This window comes from Bubalus bubalis, chromosome 3, assembly GCF_019923935.1.
Source record: "Bubalus bubalis isolate 160015118507 breed Murrah chromosome 3, NDDB_SH_1, whole genome shotgun sequence".
NCBI classification, from domain to species: Eukaryota; Metazoa; Chordata; class Mammalia; order Artiodactyla; family Bovidae; genus Bubalus; species Bubalus bubalis.
This window is the reverse complement of record NC_059159.1, coordinates 123598790-123621177: the sequence shown is the minus strand read 5'-3', so window position 1 is coordinate 123621177 and position 22388 is coordinate 123598790. Positions and strand designations below refer to the sequence as shown.

General features: G+C 46.7%; 1 protein-coding gene across 1 annotated transcript in view; it reads right to left on the bottom strand.

Annotated features, from left to right (window-relative positions):
• Positions 1–22058, bottom strand: part of FRMPD1 (FERM and PDZ domain containing 1) — a 103663-nt gene extending 81605 nt beyond the window's left edge. Inside the window, exon 1 of the mRNA XM_044940049.2 lies at positions 21916–22058. The gene's annotated coding sequence lies outside the window, so the exon portion shown is untranslated. The remainder of the gene's footprint in view (positions 1–21915) is intronic.
• Between the last annotated feature and the right edge of the window lie 330 nt (positions 22059–22388).

Here is a 22388-nt window from a genome sequence, read left to right as displayed (position 1 = left end):
GAAGCTAAATTCTACAAGCTAGACCAGAGAGTTTTGGAGAAGCGAGTCAGAAGCCCTGGGTTCAAGTCCTGACTCTGTCACTAGTTAGCTGTGTAACTAAAGACCACTCATTACCATCTCAGGACATCACTGCGCCAAGTGAAACAGATATTCAACCTCTAAATCTCCAGTATCAGGTCTTACATTCTATGATCTCACAATCTTGAAAACCTGTTGGCAGTTTAGTCCCAAAAGTATTTAATGATTATCCCATCTATATATAAAAAGATTAAGTGTTAGTCGCTCAATCATTTCTGACTCTTGGTGACCCCATGGACTGTAGCCCACCAGGCTCCTCTGTCCATGGAATTCTCCAGGCAAGAATACTGGAATGGGTTGTCCTTCCCTTCTCCAGGTGATCTTCCTGACCCAGGGATCAAACCCAGTTCTCCCACATTGCAGGCAGATTCTTTACCGCCTGAGCCATGTCTGCCCTTCATATGAAATGATTAAAGACACTGCAGTTTCAAAACACAAATCATGTGAAATAATTACCAAATTTCAGAATGTATAACAAATAAATTGCAATTATGAGAACTGAAAGAACTTTTACTTAAACAGGTTTGTGCATAATATTAAGTGCTCAAGAACAAATATGCCATAAAAATGGATTAAAAATATACAACAAAGATACTACAATTAAAAAAAACAAAAACAAAAACACCATTCCCTTTCTGAGAAAAGTCTCAGAAAACAGAGAAAACAGAACAGGTTATAGAATGAGAAAACATCAACTCACCAGTCCAGCAGAGTGAAAGGGAGTCCTCCAAGGAAAGAAATCTGTCCCTCTTCCCAGTGCTGGCACCTCCCTCCCATCCCAGGACACTGCACCTGGGCCTCCCAGCACACAGCTATTTTTAAAGATAAAAGGCCACATTCCAAAGATTGTGGCCACAAGAATGTGAATATCAAATAACCTTCCCGGAGTTCGTCAATGAGCCCGAGAAAAACGGATTGCCAGGCCATGTGGGCAAAGCTGGATGGTCTTTGTGGCTTGGGTCCCACATATCTGCTGACACTGGGCAGCTGCAGCTATGTCCTTAACATGAGTCTGGCCTCTCTCCTTTCAGCTCAGCAAGCCCAGAAGCCCTCCAGATGCCATTCTCAAGACCTCAGCCACTTGAGCTGGCTGAGAGAGGAAATCCTAGAGGTTCTTGAATAGCACACTGGCCTCCTCTGTGCCAAGGGCAACACAGAAGGTGATGTCTGAGGTCTCATGAGGCATCCATCTGACAGCTGGAGAATTTATTCTGTGCCTGGTCTCTCACTGTTTCTGCCCAGCCATCTTCCGTTCAAGTTAATAGCAACAGCAATAAGTCGATAAGCCTCACAACATCCCAGGGAGGGAGGTCACCCTCAAGCACATTATCCCTCCTTAACAGATGGGGAAATGACGCCATGGGAAGATTAAATAACCTGCCCAGCCTCAACAGCCTGCCACAGGTGGAGCACGAGATGATACCAGCCCCCATGCCAGCTCATGAACAGAGATGCTCTGGATGAAGACCTTTGAAGTTCTAGGGTCCCAGGCAGTGTGAATGATCTGCACAACAGAGGTCAAGAAAGAAATAAGCACAGAGGTAACCTTTTTAAAACCACTCCAACTGTCTCTCTTTGTGTGTCTTCCTAGAAGGCCATGAGAAAGGAATGATTTTTAATATATATATATTAGCTGAAAAATGGTGTGAGTGCAATGAGAGGACAGAATAGGTCTGTAGGCAGCGAGGGGCCTCAGTGATTAGGATCAAAGGAGGGCTCAGGCCAAGCAGGGTTCTATCAATGATCTCTGTCTTCTGTACCCTGCAGGACCCTGCACAAACTGGTGAACTCTGGCCTGAAATTACACCCATTTCATTTCATTATACAACAAATACTTGCACATCTAACATGAACAAGTCACAGAGAGAGACAGAAAGATGAAATGGACTCTCCCTGCAGTTAGGAATCTTGAAATATCATCAAGAGTGTGCATAAATCACTAAAATAAAAAGTAAAAATTAGTAAGGACCACAACAAAGAGACTGGTAAAAAGCCTGGGTTTGATGGTGGGAGACGACATACAGCTGTGGAAACAGTAGGCTGATATCAGGGCAGGTTCAGTGGAGGAGGTGACCAGACTGTGGAAGACAGGAGGGCACTGGGGACAGTGGCTGAAGAAGGGAGATGCTAGGCACAGGGCTATCCTGAAGACCAGCTCAGCAAGAGGGATGTGAGGTTCAAAGGGTATGTGAAGTAGGGTGGAGGGCTTTCAGGTACATAGGCAGGTATAAGCCATCTCATCAAAGGCCTTCAGTGTGGGATTGAGGAGGTTAAATTTCACTGCTAGCCATAGCACTCAGCATTGTACCTTGTTCACGGTAGGCACTCAATAAACGCTGGTGAAACAAAAAGCAGTGAAGGCAACTTAATCCACGGAAGACGCAGGACGATTGTGAACAAAGACACCAAAAACAAACAAACAAACAAAAGCTTCTATTTTTTTTTAATCAACTGATATCTAGTTAGGACAACTCCTAATTAGCGCTTAGGAGTTTGTCTAGTACTGGACATTTTAACTATTTAAAATATATGCTTGGGACTTTCCCAGCAGGGCTTCCACTGCAGGGGGCATGGGTTCGATTCCTGGTCAGGGAATTAAGATCCTGCATGCATGTAGCATGGCCAAAATAAATAAATAAACAAAAATATGCTATATATTCTGCCCCAAATGGAGATCATAGTACCTACCATCAGCTTCTCACTCAAGAACACCACAAAAATTAATGATGAGGTAATGTCTGTGAAATGCTCAAAGCTCTTTGGAGATGTGTAGCAAAAGGCATCACTCCAATTAATATTTAAAGAGACTCTACCCAGCTCTGATCTCCTTTTCTGCAGACTAATGTTACGTCCACAGGATACGGTGATGCCAGACTGGCCTTTAAATAAACCTTCCTAACAAACAGCACCCAGCACAGGTACCTCCTCCTGAGTTCCTGACCCATGGCTGATCGCACCCATGATCACAGTAAGGCAAAGGTGGTTCCCACCTTGGTTATTGGGAATATCCAGAGTTACCCAAAGATAAGGGGGCAAAATACATGCAAAAGGCAGCTTTTCTTGGGACCCCCTCTTTTAAGCATGAGAGAAAGTCTAGTGGAGACTTTAAGGGGATCATTTTAAGCAAAACCCACATCCTTAGCCAGTTAACATTTTTAGTTCTCATGCAGTGTCCAGAAAGGAAGAAATAAGAATAGCTGCCTGGGCTCAATTACAAATGGAGTGGAAACAATTTAAAAAGTTCAAGGGGAAAAAAAAAAATCAATCTGTTTCCTTCCCCCAAAGCTCTCACTTCTATAAATACACTCCCACAAATGGACCTAAGACCACTCGCCCTTATGAAAACACTACCTGTCAGGAATTTGCAAGATAAACGATGTGCCCAGCTTGCTTTCAACCCACTGAAGTTCGAACAATGCTCTCCAAAAGCTTCTCTCTTCTTCTTAAATCACAGTCGTTTTCCCCGCTTCTGATAATTAAAGTGATACCTGTGTCTGGTAGAAAATATTAAACTTTTTATTTTTTGGAAAGAATAAAAATTATCCACTGTCATCTGTGCTGTGCTTAGTCACTTAGTTTTGTCTGACTCTGCAGCCCCATGGACTTTAGCCTACCAGGCTCCTCTGTCCATGGGATTCTCCAGGCAAGAATACTGGACTGGATTGCCAAAACCTACTCCAGGGGATCTTCCCAACCCAGGCATTGAATCCAGGTCTCCCGTTTTGTCAGCACTTTCTTTACCATCTGAGTCACCATGGAAGCCCAAGAATACTGGACTTAGTAGCCTATCCTTTCTCTAGGGGAACTTCCCAATCCAGGAATCAAACCAGGCTCTCCTGCATTGCAGGCAGATTCTTTACCAGCTGAGCTACCAAGGAAGCCCCCACTGTAATCTACAAGTTGTGAATTACCCTTCCAGCCTTTTTGTGTGAAAATGTACATTTTCGACATAATTGGGAACTTACTGTACATACTGGTTTGTACTCTGATTTTCCGCTTAGAACAATATTCTATATACATGTGTATGTCTATTATTCTACAGTATTATTTTTTATGCCTTATAGAGAGGAGAGCCACTTGTAAAGCTAATCCTCTAGTGCTGGACATTTGGTTTATCTTGTCAATGTCTGTATTACAAATAATGTTGAGATAAATATCTTTGCATGATATGTCTCCAGTTATTCTCTTAGGATAAATTCCCAGAAGCGGCACAGCTGGGTGAAACCCTGGGTAAGTTTATAAGGCTTTAGATGCAGGCAGAAGGCCTCCAGAAAGGTTATCCCAGGCTCTCTTCCCGGCAGTACCAGAGCTACTTCCTCCAGTTGCTCACTGATCCTTAATTTAGTAGATTTATAAAGGGGGTGTTGCTGCTTTTATCTGTAGTCCTTTGAATACTCTGGAGGCAGACTTTTCTCCAAATGTTTTATGTCTACAGTATTTTTGCAGAGAATTTTTAAAACTGTGTACTTCTATTCATCAGAAAGCCAAAGTTCAATCTCCTCTCCAAAAGGTATTTCTGCCACCCCACATCCAAGAGCAGCCCCAGGGTCTCCCTGCTCAGCACCTGCCACCCACATTTTCACCTTGGTGCCCTTCACTCCTTTCTCAACAAACATTTCACAGTTCTTGAAGTATGCCAGACTAAAACCCCCATAATCAGTCATTTATTCACTCAGCCATCTATTCACCTGCCATCTCTTGGGGGTCTGTAATGCTCCAGGTGCTAAAGTATTAATATAAATGAAACACTATAAGAAGCCGGGAGAAGGGAAGTCAATGAGGCCCCGAAAGCAGAAGTACACTTTAACTGAAAGATAACTCATAGTTTCATTGGCAGGTGAAGGGGAAAGAGCAGGCTAGGCAAAGGGAATAGCATGAGCAAAGGTCCTGAGGCTTGCTAGAGAGTCAGGTGTTGAAAGAATATTTTCATTAATAAGGCATGTGAATGAGGGGCTGAGAACGATTTTGAAAAGTTAGCTCCTGGTGAATTCACCTGCTGAACTGCTCTCTTCCCTGCATCTCAACTCTGCTTGTACTCCCTGCCCTGCAGACAGACTCCTCCAAAGCCCTTCTTAAAACCCATCCACACCATCCATCTCTGTATACCTCTCTTTTTGGGGCAGGAATCCTGGCCTCACACCAATCTCCTCAGCAACCCCCAGTGAATAGATGGCTCTGTTCCGCTGATCCCTAACTATAAGTCTTACCAGGCCAGCTAGAGAGAAACCTCTGGATGGTGATATATTCTCTTGTACCCATAGCCTCTCAACATGGGGCTTAACTTATAATTGGTAAATGCTCATAGAATGTAACCGAATTAAACTGGGCAGAATAAATACAAGAAAAGGGATGAGAGTGCACATGTATGCATCTAACTATCATCCAGACAGCTGGGAAAATGGAAACTTCGAAAATTAGCTTCTGAACACAATCACAGCAAAAGACAGATTAATTCTCTTCAGGCCTGCAATTCTGCATCGACCTAGACGTTTCTCAGTCACACAAATGGTACTTGTTAAACTATGCCGTATATCCTAGAAACTTCTGTGCATAAAGGTCAGTGTAGTTTGGAGGTCTGGATTTTTTTCTTTGCGTGGAGGCAAGAAGAAAAGAGAAAAGCCCTCTCTGCTGAGATAGTCCATACTGATAATTCCAATAAAAAGTTAAAATCCTAAGGCCACCTGGGAGGAACCAGTCTTCATCACTCAAGCAGGCAACATTCCTAGATAATTCTTCCCTAAGGGCAAAGAGCCCATATGTCCCTCAAGTAGCTGGTCTCTTTCTGTTCTGGTTTGGATCCCCCCGCCCCCCGAGCTCTGGATTCGTTTCCTACTACAGCATTCATTACACTGCTTTGCCTGTCTGTCCCCACAGTAGACCGTGACCTCTAAAGTCGGATGACTGTTTTCCAATCCCTGTGTGCCCTGAGGCCTGGAACATCACCCTCCACACAGCAGATGATCCATCAATGTCGTAAAATCAAATGTCATGCTAGGGCTGGAAGTTCAGTTCAGTTCAGTCACTCAGTCAAGTTCAACTCTTTCCAACCCCATGGACTGCAGCACGTCAGACTTCCCTCTCCAACACCAACCTTTGGAGCTTACTCAAACTCATGTCCATAGTATCAGTGATACCATCCATCCATCTCATCCTCTGTTGTTCCCTTCTCCTCCATCTTTCCCAGCATCAGGGTCTTTTTAAATGAGTCAGTTCTTCACATCAGGTAGCCAAAGTATTGGAGTTTTCAGCTTCAGCATCAGTCCTTCCAATGAATACCCAGGACTGATCTCCTTTAGGATGGACTGGTTGGATCTCCTTGCAGTCCAGGGACTCTCAAGAGTCTTCTCCAACACCACAGGTCAAAAGCATCAATTCTTTGGCACTCAGCTTTCTTTATAGTCCAATTCTCACATCCATACATGACCACTGGAAAAACCATAGCTTTGTCTAGACAGAACTTTGTTGGCAAAGTAGTGTCTCTGCTTTTTAATACTCTGTCTAGGTTGGTCATTACTTTTCTTCCAAGGAGCAAGCCTCTTAATTTCATGGCTGCAGTCACCATCTGCAGTGATTTTGGAGCCCCCAAAAATAAAGTCAGCCACTGTTTCCATTGTTTCCCCATCTATTTTCCATGAAGTGATGGGACCAGATGCCATGTTCTTAGTTTTCTGAATGTTAAATTATAAGCCAGCTTTTTCACTCTCCTGTTTCATTTTCATCAAGAGGCTCTTTAGTTCTTCTTCACTTTCTGCCATAAGGGTGCTATCATCTGCAAATCTGAGGTTATCAATATTTCTCCCTGCAATCTTGATTCCAGCTTGTGCTTCATCCAGCCCAGCATTTCTCATGATGTACTCTGCATATAAGTTAAATAAGCAGGGTGACAATACAGCCTTGACGTACTCCTTTCCCGATTTAGAACCAGTCTGTTGTTCTATGTGCAGTTCTAACTGTTGCTTCTTGACCTGCATACAGATTTCTCAAGAGGCAGGTCAGGTGGTCAGGTATTCCCATCTCTTGAAGAATTTTCCACAGTTTGTTGTGATCCACATAGTCAAAGGCTTTGGTGTAGTCAATAAAGCAGAAGTAGATGTTTTTCTGGAACTCTCTTGCTTTTTTGATGATCCAACAGATGTTGGCAATCTGATCTCTGGTTCCCCTGCCTCTTCTAAATCCAGTTTGAAATCTGGAAGTTTGTGGTTCATATACTGTTTAAGCCTGGCTTGGAGAATTTTGAGCATGACTTTGCTAGCACATGAGATGAGTGCAATTGTGTGGTGGTTTAGGCATTCTTTGGCATTGCCTTTCTTTGGGATTGGAATAAAAATGGACCTCTTACAGTCCAGTGGCCACTGATGAGTTTTCCAAATTTGCTGGCATATTGAGTGCAGCACTTTCACAGCATTATCTTTTAGGATTTGAAATAGCTCGACTGGAATTCCATCACCTCCACTAGCTTTGTTCATACTGATGCTTCCTAAGGCCCACTTGACTTCACATTCCAGGATGTCTGGCTCTAGGTGAGTGACCACACCATCGTGGTTATCTGGGTCATGAAGATCTTTTTTGTATAGTTCTTCTATGTTTTCTTGCCACCTCTACTTAATATCTACTGCTTCTGTTAAGTCCATACCATTTCTGTCCTTTATCGAGCCCATCTTTGCATGAAATGTTCCCTTGGTATCTCTAATTTTCTTGAAGAGATCTCTAGTCTTTCCTATTCTGTTGTTTTCCTCTATTTCTTTGCATTGATCGCTGAGGAAGGCTTTCTTATCTCTCCTTGCTATTCTTTGCAACTCTGCATTCAAATGGGTGTATCTTTCCTTTTCCCCTTTGCCTTTCACTTCCCTTCTTTTCACAGCTATATGTAAGGCCTCCTCAGACAACCATTTTGCTATTTTGCATTTCTTTTTCTTGGGGATGGTCTTGATTACTGCCTCCTGTACAATGTCATGAACCTCCATTCATAGTTCTTTAGGTAATCTGTCTATAAGATCTAATCCCTTGAATCCATTTGTCACGTCTACCATATAATCGTAAGGGATTTGATTTAGGTCATACCTGAATGGTCTAGTGGTTTTCCCTACTTTCTTCAATTTAAGTCTGAATTTGGCAATAAGGAGTTCATGACTTGAGCCACAGTCAGCTCCCAGTCTTGCTTTTGCTGACTGTATAGAGCTTCTCCGTCTTTGGCTGCAAAGAATATAATCAATCTGATTTCAGTATTGATCATCTGGTGATGTCCATGTGTAGAGTCTTCTCTTGGGTTGTTGGAAGAGGGTATTTGCTGTGACCAGTGCATTGTCTTGGCAAAACTCTATTAGCCTTTGACCTGCTTCGTTTTGTACTCCAAGGCCAAATTTGCCTGTTACTCCAGGTATCTCTTGACTTCCTACTTTTGCATTCCAGAACCCTATAATGAAAAGGACATCTTTCTTGGGTATTAGTTCTAGAAGGTCTTGTAGGTCTTCATAGAACCATTCAACTTCCGCTTCTTCAGCATTACTGGTTGGGGCATGGACTTGGATTACTGTGATACTGAATAGTTTGCCTTGAAAATGAACAGAGATCATTGTGTCATTTTTGAGACTGCATCCAAGTACTGCATTTCTGACTCTTTTGTTGACTATGATGGCTACTCCATTTCTTCTAAGACTTTCTTGGCCACAGTAGTAGATATAATGGTCATCTGAGTTAAATTCACCCATTCCAGTTCATTTTAGTTCTCTCATTCCTAAAATGTTGATGTTCACTCTTGCCATCTCCTGTTTGACCACTTCCAATTGGCCTTGATTCATGGAGCTAACATTCCAGATTCCTATGAAATATCAGTCTTTATAGCATCAGACTTTACCTCCAGCACCAGTCACATCACCACAACTGGGTGTTCTCCGTCTCTTCATTCTTTCTGGAGTTATTTCTCCACTGATCTCCAGTAGCATATTGGGCACCTACTGACCTGGGAAGTTCATCTTTCAGTGTCCTATCTTTTTGCCTTTTCATACTGTTCATGGGGTTCTCAAGGCAAGAATACTGAAATGGTTTGCCATTCCCTTCTCCAGTGCATGATGTTTTGTCAGAACTCTCCACCATGACCCATCTGTCTTGGGTGGCCCTACACGGCATGGCTCTTAGTTTCATTGAGTTAGACAAGGCTGTGGTCCACGTGATCAGGTTGGTTAGTTTCTGTGATTGTGGTTTTCATTCTGTCTGCCCTCTGATGGAGAAGGATAAGAGGCTTATGGAAGCTTCCTGATGGGAGAGACTGACTGAGGGGGAAACTGGGTCTTGTTCTGATGGGTGGGGCCATGCTCAGTAAACCTTTAATCCAATTTTCTGTTGATGGGCAGGGCTGTGTTCCCTCCCTGCTGTTTGACCTGAGGCCAAACTATGGTGGAGGTAATGAAGATAATGGTTTTGTCCTTCAAAAGGTCCCATGCGTGCACTGCTACACTCAGTGCCCCCAACCCTGCAGCAGGCCACCGCCGACCCACACCTCCGCCTGAGACTCCTGGACACTCACGGGCAAGTCTGGGTCAGTCTCTTGTGAGGGCACTGCTCCTTTCTCCTGGGTCCTGGTGTACACAAGGTTTTGTTTGTGCCCTCCAAGAGTCTGTTTCCCCAGTTCTGTGTAAGTCCTGGTAGCTGTATGGTGGGGTTAATGGTGACCTCCTCCAAGAGGGCTTATGCCATACCCAGGTCTACTGCACCCAGATGCCCTGCCCCTGCAGCAGTCCACTGCTGACCCGTACCTCTGCAGGAGACACTCAAACACAGTTTTGTGTCAGTCTCTGTGGGTCCTGGTGTGTACAAGGTTTATTTGCGCCCTCTGAGCACCTCTGGCAGGTATGGGGTTTGATTCTAAATGCAATTTCATAGCTCCTACCATCTTTCTGGGGCTTCTCTACCCTTGGAAGTGGGATATCTCCTCAAAGTCCATGGCTGTGTGGCACTGGAGGGCTGGAAAGGACCCTAGAAATAATCTAGTCCACATATGGGCTTCCCTCGTGTCTCAGTAAAGAATCGACCTGCAATGCAGGAGACCCAGGTTTGATCCCTGCATCAGGAAGATTCCCAGTAGAAGAGAATGGCAACCCACTCCAATATTCCTGCCTGGATAATTCCAAGGACAGAGGAGCCTGGCAGTCTACAGTCCACAGGGTTGCAAAGAGTCAGACATGATTCAGTGACTAACATAGACATATAGGAAACAGAGGCTCAGACATGGGAAGCAGCTTCTCCAAATACACAGAGAGTTGGTGGTAATTAGCAGGTGGAAGAGAGAAAGAAATAAAAGATGTTAGCAATGCTTGAGAAATTAGGAGGCTGAGGGGTTTGATGGAACTTAGAAAGGATCATAAATTGGGGGATAACTAACTTTGGTTTTGGACAGCCTCTAACACAGAGAACAAGCTTTATCTTTCTTCTCCATGACAGCCGTTCAGATAATATAAAAAGGAAATTGACTCTTATTGAATATTTAACCACATACAGGTAGAAAACAGCAATCCTGTCCTCTCTGTGTCTTCTATAAGTTTAACACTCACAGATAATCAATTAAATAAACAAGTAAATTATGTGTCTCAGTTTACACAGCTAGTAGACCTGGGTCTGATTGAGGCCAAAGCCCAGGTGCTTGCTACTGCGTGAGGTCACAGGTAGCCCTGGCCATATCTCAGGGTGACAGGCAGCAGCTCCAGATGCTGAATGTTAGGTCTGCAGCCTCCCCACCCTCTGAAAAGGCAGAGAGCAGGCACCACCCTTCACGAGCACTTGGCTGACAGGCTAGACCCACTGCAGAAACAGGTATAAGACAGAGAAACAAGAGGCCCATATTTGCCCTCGACTTAGAGGATACCACTGATGACTTAAAAGCAATGGGGCAGCTGGGAGCCAGATGCAAGCAAGGCAGTCCTCAGAACCATAGCCCTTGGTTTCATCAGTCAACACTGTATGACAAGCCTCTGCCCAGGACCAGGCCTCTTTTTGTCTTTATATTGAACCAGGCTTGTCCCTACCTGGCAGAAGCTCACTGTCAAGTGGGGCAGGTTACATGGAAACACCCCATGACCACAGGGCCTGGGGAGTGTTATCCGGGAGGGATGACAGAGTTGGGGAGGAGGGCTCTCCTAGCCTGGAAGAGACCTCCCAGACAACGCAGGACACTTTGATGTGGGGATATTTCCAAGCGGCTACACCAAACAAGTCTTGTCAAAATGGGAAGTTGTTCTTTACATCCAGCAAATAAATTGAGTAGAAATCTCTGACGTGCTCCCCCTCTTCTGCCCTTAGGGCTCCAAGCCATAAAGTGGAATATCTGCTTTACTGGACATTGAGATGGTTGGATGGCATCACCAACTGAATGGACCTGAGTTTGGGTAAACTCCGGGAGTTGGTGATGGACAGGGAGGCCTGGCGTGCTGCAGTCCGTGGGGTCACAAAGAGTCGGACACGGCTGAGCGACTGAACTGAACTGAACTGAAGGTCCCTTTCAGACCTGAGGTTTATCCAGGTCATGTCCAGTGGGATGACCAGGAAGGGGGCAATCTAGGGTCCTGGTGGGGACACAACTGAGGGCACCTTTGGGTGAACTGCTCTATCTGCCTTTCCCCTGAGGGCTCAGTTCAAATGCCAGTCCCTCCTCAAAGCCTTCCCAGCCGTCACCCGAGGCATGGCCAGCCCTCTGCTGGGCTCCTGTTAGTCTCTGTAACATGTAGCACTTTGCCCCACACTGACTTCCTCCAGGCTGGGCAGGAACCATCTGATTCACCTGTCTCCACTCCCCTCCCGAACCCTCCTGTCCCCTTCCCCACACAGGCCTTTCTTAGCAAAGCATATTGAACTGAGTGGAGCAGCGGTCCAGGAGGCCACTCTGGGCAGGTGTGAGCCGCAATCCTGGAGCAGCAGTGATGGCCACAAGCAGAGAGCCTGGCGCTGCTCGGCGCCAGGTCCTCCCAGCCGCTCCCTTCCCTCTGGTTCTTCTCAGCTCCCCCACCTGCCTCAACAGACCCAACGCTCCTGCTTGCCCTAGGCCTCTCTGGTACTCTGGAATGTCAAGTGCAAACGAAGTGGTGCACACACTTTTGGAGGGGCAGGGAAGCATATTTTGCTGTGCATTGCATTTGGAGAGCTCCTTAGCCGGCAGCAGATGGAAGACCCCACTTAAAGGACTGTGAACTTCAGCTAGCTGAAGGGCAAGAAGATCACACTGCAATGTGCGTTCAGCGCTGCAAAGCACCATTGCCTCATCACTGACAGAAAGAGACATGAACTTGGGCACTGACAATATAAATAATTTCCCTCGAGTTCAGTCAGTCAAACTTGGACTAAATTAGAGGGGAAATTCAAGGACATTAAGTCTTCCTGTACATGTCCCTTCTCTACCCAGAGCATGTTCATTGTGGGATTTCCCCTAAGTCTAAGACCCGGTAATGAATATTTTAATAGACACAGCTTCTCCTTTACATTGACAAAAACTCCCCCTGATCAGCCAGAGCATGCCTAAAGATGACAGGTGGACTAGAAACACCTGCATTTTCCCTGGCAGCCTAATCCGTGAGCCCCTCCTACATCTGTGGTGGGGTGGATTAGAGCAGGCTCACCACCCTCAGAGTAGCAGCCATGATGCCGAAGGAAGAGACATGAAACATGCAGAATGAAGACTCAAGGCTGACCTGGAGAGCTGGGTCCAAATATAATTGAGAGAACGAACAGTCATGAGAGGTGTCAGGAGAACTGAATTTGACCCCAGCTCCACCTCGTATTAGCTGAGAGGTCTTAGCTTAGGCAATTTCCCTGACACTTAGTTCCTTCATCTATAAAATACAGCTTAAAAATGCAAAAAGAAGAAGAAGAAGAAAGATAGTCACATAAGTAGAAAAAGTAGAGTTAAAAAAAAAGCAAAAAAGTAGACAAAGGCCCACTAAAAAAAAAAATGTTCACGCCTTAATCCCAGGAAACTGAAAATGTTAGCTGACTTGGAAACAGGGTCACTGCATTAAGTTAAGGATCTTATCCTGGATTATTCAGGTTGGCCTTTAATCTATCGGGCTTTCCAGGTGGCGCTAGTGGTAAAGAACTGCCTGCCAATACAGGAGACATAAGAGAGGTGAGTTCGATCCCTGGGTTGCAAAGATCCCCTGGAGTAGGGCATGGCAACCCACTCCAGTATTCTTGCCTGGAGAATCCTATGGACAGAGGAGACTGGTGGGCCACAGTCTACAGGGTCGCAAAGAATCAGACAAGACTGAAATGACTTAGCACGCACGCATGTCTCTATAAAAGTGAGGCAAAGGGAGATTTGATGGATGGAAGAGAAGGAGACAATGTGACTAAGGAAGCAGAAACTGGAGTGAAGCAGCCACAACTCAGTAAGTGCCAGCAGCTACCAGGAGTTGGAAGAGGCAGAGACAGAATGGTTCCTTAGAGCCTCCAGAGGGAGTGTGGCCCTGCCGACACCCTGATTTCAGACTTCTGGTCTCCAGAACTATTGAGAGAATAGATTCCTGTTGTTTTAAGTCAAAGTTGTGGGGATTTGTCACAGCAGCCAGAGAAAAGTAATGGAGTCATGGGACTGATGAGGGATCTGAGTCCCAGACAGAGAAGGGGCAGACTCACCCAGAGCCACTCTGTGTCAGCCACTGATCCGGGACACTCCTCCATGGCCCACCTGGTCTCTGTGACACCAATGTGCATGCAGTCCCCAGTGGCCCATGTAAAGCCCAGAAGCAGCAGCTGATAGCAAACTATATGCAGAGCACATCATGCAAAATGCTGGGCTGGATGAAGCACAGCTGAAAGCAAGACTGCGGGAGAAATATCAATAACCTCAGATAAGCAGATGACACTACCCTATGGCAGAAAGGAAAGAGGATAAAGAGCCTCTTGATGAAAGTGAAAGAGGAGAGTGAAAAAGTTGACTTAAAACTCAACATTCAAGAAACTAAGATCATGGCATCTAGTCCCATCACTTCACGGCAAATAGATGGGGAAAAAAATGGAAACAGTGACAGACTTTATTTTCTTGGGCTCCAAAATCACTGTGGACTGTGACTGCAGCCATGAAATTAAAGACATTTTCTCCTTGGAAGAAAAGGTATGACAAACCTAGACAGCATATTAAAAAGCAGGACATCATTTTGGTGACAAAGGTCCATCCAGTTAAAGCTATGGTTTTTCCGGTAGTCATGTACTGATGTGAGAGTTGGACCATAAGGAAGGCTGAGCACTGAAGAATTGATGCTTTCAAACTGTGGTGCTGGAAAAGACTCTTGAGAGTCCCTTGGACAGCAAGGAGATCAAACCAGTCAATCCTAAAGGAAATCAACCCTGAATACTCATTGGAAGGACACATGCTGAAGCTAAAACTCCTGATGCAAACAGCTGACTCATTTGAAAAGACCCTGATGCTGGGAAAGATTGAAGGCAGAAGGATAAGGGGACAGCAGAGGATGAGATGGTTGTATGGCATCATGGAATCAATGGACATGAGTCTGAGCAAACTCCAAGAGACAGTGAAGGACAGGGAAGCCTAGCATGTGGCAGTCCATGAAATCACCAAGAGTCAGACACGACTGAGTGACTGAAAAACAGGGGCTCACAGAGAGCCCAACTGGGCCACAGGCTGTGTTAATACAAGGACAGACTCTGAAGTGAGGCTCCTGAACCCCACCTGCACAGCTCTGTCCAATTCTCAGCTCTGTCCTTTCCAGGGGACTGGATAAATTGGGGGCATTCTGACTAAAGAAGTAAAGACTCTGGGAACTTATCCCTGTCTTTGAATGTCCAAATGGCTAAAAAGGCTGTCATGGGAAAAGAAATGGATTTTTGTACAGGGCTTCAAAGAGCAGAATCAAGGCCAATGGGGCAGCCGTTGCCTGAAGGAAGAGCTGGGTTCAGCATAGTGAAGAACCTTCTAATAATCAGAGCCAACTGACAAGGGACTAGGAATGCCTCAGGGACAGGCAGGTCCGTGCACAGAGGCTGGGTGTGCTAGGGAAATTCCTGCGCCAAACAAAGGCTACACTTGATCTTCTTCAGGGTTGGCAACTTTGTTTGAAGGTCTGTGCCTTGTGGCTAAAATATCCTGTGTGAATCTAGGTTTTCGGCATACAGACAGGGAACGCTCTCACTAAAACTTATTACACAGCTTTTGTGAAGCACTGAGTATTGCCACTACCCAGGAATGAGCTCCAAAAAGAAAACAATCAATTCTTCCTGTTTCTATATTCAAAATGTCCTTCGTTTCCAAGGAGGAAGGAAGAGGAAAAACATACACTTCTGTACAGACATCACCTGTAAGCTGGCCAGGGGCCAACAGCACGTGCACCAGTCCCAAAGGAGCCCTGAACAGCCTGGGCTTGATGCCCTTCTCCAGGGAAAACCAGAGAGAACACAGACTCCGGCTACCAACTGAATTACTTTCATAAGAACAAATAAACAGCACCCTCATCTTTATTTTGATAACTGCTTTTCCTCTTGCATCCTTCTGAATCGTATATATGGAATAAAGTGAACTACGAAGCAGTAGCCCAGAAGTTTAACCATGTCGATGCTCGCACGATGCTCACAGCTTAGCCTCAGAGAGGTCACCCGGTGGGGACAGCGGGTGGGTAACAGCATTGTTACCACTGGTTGTTACAAGTTCTAGCCTACACCCTACATTCTGGATACTCGGAGAACAGGAAGTGCAGCCTTTCACATCTGCCTGCACATCTGTCTTCTCTTAAGTCTAAGTCTCATTGAACTAAGCACTGTTGAATCCAGATGAATTTCTCTGAAGCTCTTTCTGTTCAGGATTTTGACAGTTTGCCATGTTACCCTTTTGCTGAAAAGGCTGAGCTTCTCCAATCATTCCTCAAGAGAGGTCAAAAGAACACAGTTTCATACTTTTAGATTTACCACCATACCACTTCTAGCCTGTAATTAGAGTTTTTCCTTCCTTTTTTTTCTTTTTTCCATAAGAACCAGTGTTAAGCACACACATCATTTAGCAGCCACTTTGTGAAATGACTGGAAGCCTGAACCATTTCTAACCACTGGCAAAAAGGTCTCCAAACATCAAGTGGGTCCCTGAAAATGTTGTTTCACTTCAGTGAAGATAACTGGCTGCTGCCCTCACATCGATCAGCCAGGCACTAAATCAGGCTGCCCATGGTCCTTCAAGCAGATAGTTAACTTTGTAAAAAATCCTTACATTTGCAGAGCTGCATAATATAATCTGTAGTTACCAAAATAAATGTAAGACTGTTTTACCCTGCTTCCATGAATGTGGGGTAAGTTTGGTGTGTATCTTGGACTATCGTAGAAGTACAGCTACAACAGCTGTGCATAAATCAGAATTTTATATACTGATTGGTGTTAAGTACACAGGCATGCTTGGTATTTGAAAGTTTCCCACATCAAATCTTTGAGTATAGGACAGAATCCTTCTATAATATGAACAATTATTACCAAGTCTGTCTAACTTGAAATTTCAAATTTTACATAGCATATTTATTAAAATGGGTTGTTTAGTCACTAAGTTGTGTCTGACACTTATGTGCTTGTGACCCGGTAGACTGTAGCCCACCAGATTCCTCTGTCCATGGGATTTCCCAGGTAAGAAAACTGGAGCAGGTTGCCATTTCCTTCTCCAGGGGATCCTCCCAACTTAGGGATCGAACCTGCATCTCCTGCATTGCAGGTAGATTCTTTACCAATAAGCTACCAGGGAGGCCCATTTAATAATATAGGCCATACTGAATAAGCTAAACTCAGACTCATCTCTGAGGTTACATCAAGTCTTCATCAAATGAAGGGCCTACATTTCAAGGCATCTGAATGTCACAAGGGAATTTAGCTGAGGACCACACCCCCTGTGCATTAGCATCATGTTTCTGGCCTGATTCAAACCATTTCAGAAATCATAAAATCACCAGTTTCTGTTACTCCAGTATGGCAAAGTCATCACTAGGGCTGGGCTCTGTGAGAAGGGCTGTGGGGTAGAGGTAAGAGGGGGGTTATGCCCACCCTCCCAAGGACTTCTCAAGGCCATGGCCAAATACACAAGTGGCCACACACAGAATCCTTCAAGGTTGACAGTGATGCTGCTAACTGCAGAGGTGGGAGGTCAGGTGAAGATGAAGATCCTGCCTGGGACAAGGGGATAAGGAAGACAATTCCCAGAACAAATCAGATTTGAGCTGGGCCTTCAGGCGAGGGCAAGACAACCAGGGCTGAGGTGAATGCTAGGCAGAGGGGCCATATGGATGGATGAGCAAAGCCCTAGCCCTGGGTCGGGGGGGAGGGATTATGCATGGAGGACAGGGTGAAGGAGAAGAGGGACTGAGGCAGGATGAAGACAGCCCATTGTGTCTGCCAGGCTGAGGTCCCTGGACTTCATTCTCCATATACAAGGGACTCACTGAAGGCCTCTGGACCACATGTTAGAAGAAACAAGTTTGACACTCAGAGAGAGAGAGTGGAAGGAGGAGGATGTGTTTGAGAGAGACTTTAGAAGTAAAAAAAAATCACATGATGAGTGATTAGAGGACGGAGGGATCAAGGGAACAGGGAGGTCCCAGATGACCATTCTCCCCTGCTGTGCGGCTCCCGGCTTGGAGGCGGAGGGGAATGCTGGCCATCGGGGATCCCACAGCAGGCAGGCAAGGCTAGCTTTGATGCCACCATGGGCTCAGCCCCAGTCAAGCTTCCCCCGGGCACATCTATGGGGGTGCCCTGGGTACCTCCATGGGCATTACTCTTCAGAGTTGCAGAGAGAGAGAGGAGAAAAGGGAAAAGAGAAGTGAAGGAGGGACAGAGAGGAAAGGAGAAGCCGACAGGGAAGGGATGCAGAGACAAGGTTTTTGTTTTTTTTTTTTAAGTGAACTGTCAACAACTTTAATGAGCTTGAACTGTGTCCACCAAAGCAGACTGACTCGTGGATGCCTGAGGGTTCCAGCTTCTGTAGTTCATTGTGGCCAGTTCTCTCAGATCAGCTTCCACCTTACCTGCAGAACTGGGTCTACAGTGAGACATCCCAAAGCAGAAACAGCAGCTCACCACACCCCCGGGGCCCAGTCCTGAAGGTGAGAGGGTGGTTGGCTGGATGTGTCTCTTTCCAAAACTCCAAAAACATAGTTTTGCATTCAAGGGGCAGACAACCTGCTCCAGAGTCTCCTTAATAACGATGAGGATGATATCTGTCCAGACAGCCCATCTAGGCCTAGAACCCACCAAGTTCCTTCAGACCTCCAGGCCTTTGCATCTGCTGTTCCCTCTGCCTGGAAGCTTGCTACATCCCTGGCTCTATTCTAATATAACAGCACATGTAATCCCCAAAGCAACCCTATCAAGTAGGATTATTACCTCCAGTTTATAGGTGAAGAAACCCAGAAGACTATATATAACCTGACCGTGGAATATATTTAGTTGTCAGGGGGGCCAGGGCTCCAGGCGGTGTGGCCCCAGGGTTTGCATACATCTATACAGTTGACCCACGTCTTCCAGAGCTGGGTTGCCTCTCTCAGTTTCAGGCATGACTGGCTCCCTCTCTCGCTGCCTCTCCATGGCTCAGACAGGCCTTGCCTGCCCACCCTCAAATGGAGCACTCCACTACCCACCTTCTCTCACATTACCCTGCTTATTTCCTTCCCAGCCCTTAGCACCACCTGCAATTATCTTATTTATGTATTGTTTGTTTATTATGTTTGTCCAACTAGAATATATACTCCAGGAATGCAGGGATCTTGCCTTTTGTTTCAGTGTATTCCTGGGGCACCTAGAATAATTCTCTGGCACAGAGTAGGTGTTCTATGAATAACTATTGAATGAGCAAATGAAGGATAGTGCTTTGGATGCTACATGGCGCTACCCAGGTATTGCAATGCTGTCCTTTACCCCGCTGTCCTCTTCTTCTTCCTTGGCTACTACAAATGCCCCTCCCTACACTAGGCAGATGAGAGCTGGCACCCAGTTCCCAGTATATATGGACAAGACTGATCTATTTATAACTGTGTGGCGGTCAAGTCCCCCAAACCCGGGTCCTTGAGCACTAATAAGCTTGTGGGAGGCAGAGATTCCATCTTCAATTTATCCCTCTGTAGCCTTCCACCACTGAACAGTACTTGCAGGTCACTGGCTGCTGTTGATGTCAGTTATGGTCCGAGCAACCTCCAAAGAACAAAAAGCCCCCACACCTTCAATCAGGAGGCATCTTGAATACAAATCACACTGTCATAGGAACTCCGTCCTGGTGGAGGGGTTCTAACACAACGAAAAGTGAAAGTGAAAGTCTCTCAGTCGTGTCCAGCTCTTTGCAACCCCATGAACTATACAGTTCGTGGAATTCTCCATGCCGGAATACTGGAGTGGGTAGCTTTTCCCTTCTCCAAGGCATCTTCCCAACCCACAGAACGAACCCAGGTCTCCTGCATTGCAGGCGGATTCTTTACCAACTGAGCTATTAGGGAAGCCCTCGAACACAATACAGATTGCTAAAACAAAAGTACTATTTACATACTCCAACATTTAGGAAACTTGCCTATGAATCTGCTATTAAAAGGAACTAACTTATCAAACACTCATTGTACGCAAACACTCTGTTAGACACTTTTACACACAAGACCTCATTTAACCCTGTGAGTCTGGAATTATTATTATTCCCCTTTGACAAAGGAGAAAAGTGAGGCTCAGAGGTCCAACATCCCCAGACCAGTGTGGATCCCAGCCCAGGGTCAGTGCCTTCTGAATCACTTTCCACTGTCCTCTGCTCTGAGGCATTCTGCCCTCTCTTGTGCTTCCACCAGATTTGCTGTTCTTCGTCTGGGCCCTGTGCTTTCCTACCTGTGTATCTTTGCTCATTCTAGTGCTGTGATCTAAAGTGGTCTTTCCACTTTTCACCATCTGTTGAATCCTCTTCTTCCTTCTACTTTCCATGGTGCGCATGTCCCCAGTCTCCCCAGTTAGAATTCACTCCCCATGGCATTCCCAGAGGTCCCAGGGTTTAGCTCCCAGAATGCCCTGTGCTATTTCTCTTTATTTCTCACTAAAATCTGAGCTCCTTGAGGGTAGAGCCCATCAGTATTTTACCTCTTTGTTTCCTCCAGAATGAGTTGAGAAAGTTCTTGCTGAACCACTGAAAAATGAAGAGGGGAAAGACTGGTGGCACTGGAAGGCATCTGAGAGATCGAAGGCTCTGAACAAATTAGCTTCAATTACAGAGTATTGTTCAGGAAAGGCAAATTTATGATTTATGTGCCACAATTCTGCCATTTTCCTGCTCCAGTCCCAAAACACACTCTCATTAGTCCTCTGATTTCATAAAGCTTGAAACTTAAAACCGGGAAGTCTAGGAAGGAAATCAAATAATAAAATCACTTCCATAAGAATCCTTTCATAGTAATGGATTTCACCCACACACTGTGGAGTCACTAATTGCAGCACAAGCAGGAGATGGGGGGCAGGTGGTGCTGGTAAGAGACTGGGCAAAGGACAAAGTTCAACTGCTAGGACGTCACAGTTAGCCACCTTGAGTTTGTTCTGCCATGGATGCACCAGAACTCACTTGTCCTGGAAAATACGCACTTGCCTAACTGTTGGCCTCTCCAATCACAGCTATGTTGAACATCCACCAAAGGATATCTGGTCTATAAGTGATTTCAAATTGTCTTGATTGGAAAACATCTCAGTCTGTGGCTTTAGACTAGAAACTAGGAGATGCTGGCCTCTATGTTAGGACCCTTAGATCAGTGAAGTATTTTTTCCCCACACAACTATTTGAGGTTTTTACTAAAATAACCGACTCACAAACAGAAATGCTTCCTGATCTACAAGCCACTTTGAAAACAAATCATTATGCCCTTAAATATTTTATGATGGTCCAAAGCTCTGAAGGGGGAAAGGTGAGCATTCACCAATCCTTACCATGTCTATTTCAGGACTCGAAACAAACTGCCAATGTCTCCTTTATTTTCTAAACGCCTATTTGCAAGTGCTGCGTGGATTCCTGGTGAAATAGTCCCTCCCCAAATACAGAGACCAGGGGATTTCACTTCACCAGGTTTATAGCCGAAGGATCTCAACGATCAGCTAGTGAACTCAACACCCGCCCCCACCTTTTTATGGGTGGCAAAACTGGTAGGGGGTACTTGCCCAAGGTCACATAGTCAGTGAATGGCAGAGCAGCCACCAGGAGCCAGGGGCCCCGACTCCCCGCCCTGGGAGCATCCGCTATTTCCAAAGGCTGACTCAACACTCCTCCTAAAGCTCAGCCAGAGCTGCTGCAGGTTAGCAACTTTACCCCTGAGATTGACTTCTGTAAGGTCCCAACATTTCTCTACACCCCCAAGGAGCTGTGGAGCTGAGACACTCAGGGGTGCCCCGCGACTCACAAAGTGGCAATAAAGCAGGACGCTTCAGGTGATCGCCCCTGGCAAACCCCTCCCGGTCCAGGTGTGGCCGCGGAGACGGGGTAGGGCGAGTTGGTCTGCGGTCACTCAGAAAGTTGGCCGCTGGCCGTGGGCGCACTTGAACCCAGGTCGTCCGGTTTGCCGCTCTTTTGCACTATGCCATGCAGATCTCGAAAACTTAAGCAATACATTGATACTGTGTAAAGATTTAACCACCGCAGGCCCTGAGCGAGACCGGGACGCGCGCCCCCCACCAGGAGTGGAGGCTCTAGGACTGGAGGCGGGCACGGGTCACCAGGGGCCGGTGGTGCAAGCGGAGCGCACGGCGGAGGGCGGCGCGGAGGAAGCCGCGGGGGCAGGCAGTCTGTAGCTCCCGGAGGCGCAGGCCCGGGGCGTAGGGACCTGCAGTCCCCCCCAAAACTTTGCGGCGCCGGGACCTCGCCCTTACCTGCAAGGAAGCGCCGCCCGCGCGGACGCGGATCTGGCGGGCTGACGCTCTCGGCTAGGGGCGGCCCCGCCCGGCGGCGGCACGGACGCGGGCAAGGCTCGGCCAGCGGCTCGGCTCGGGATCGGCTCGGGCTCCGCCTCCCGCGCCGCGGCTGCAGCCGGAGGGGGGGCGCACGGCCGGGCCGCGCCCGCCCGCGCCGTCTGGCCGCGGCAGGTGCTGAGGCTGCAGCTGCGGGGCTGCCAGCTGCCGGCGCCGCGACCCCCGCCCCGGGGGAGGAGCCCTGCGCGCCGCCTCCGCGGGCCCCGGAGGTCCCGGCCCGCCGCAGTGGGCGGTCCCGCTCCCACCCGGGCCCTGCCTCCGCCGGCCTTGGCCAGCTCCTGCCTGGGCGCGCAGCGTCCGCCGGGTACCCACTGGGAGACTGAGGCCGGGAGAGAAAGGGGCTCCCAGGCTCACCCGGACCGGCGGCGGTGCAG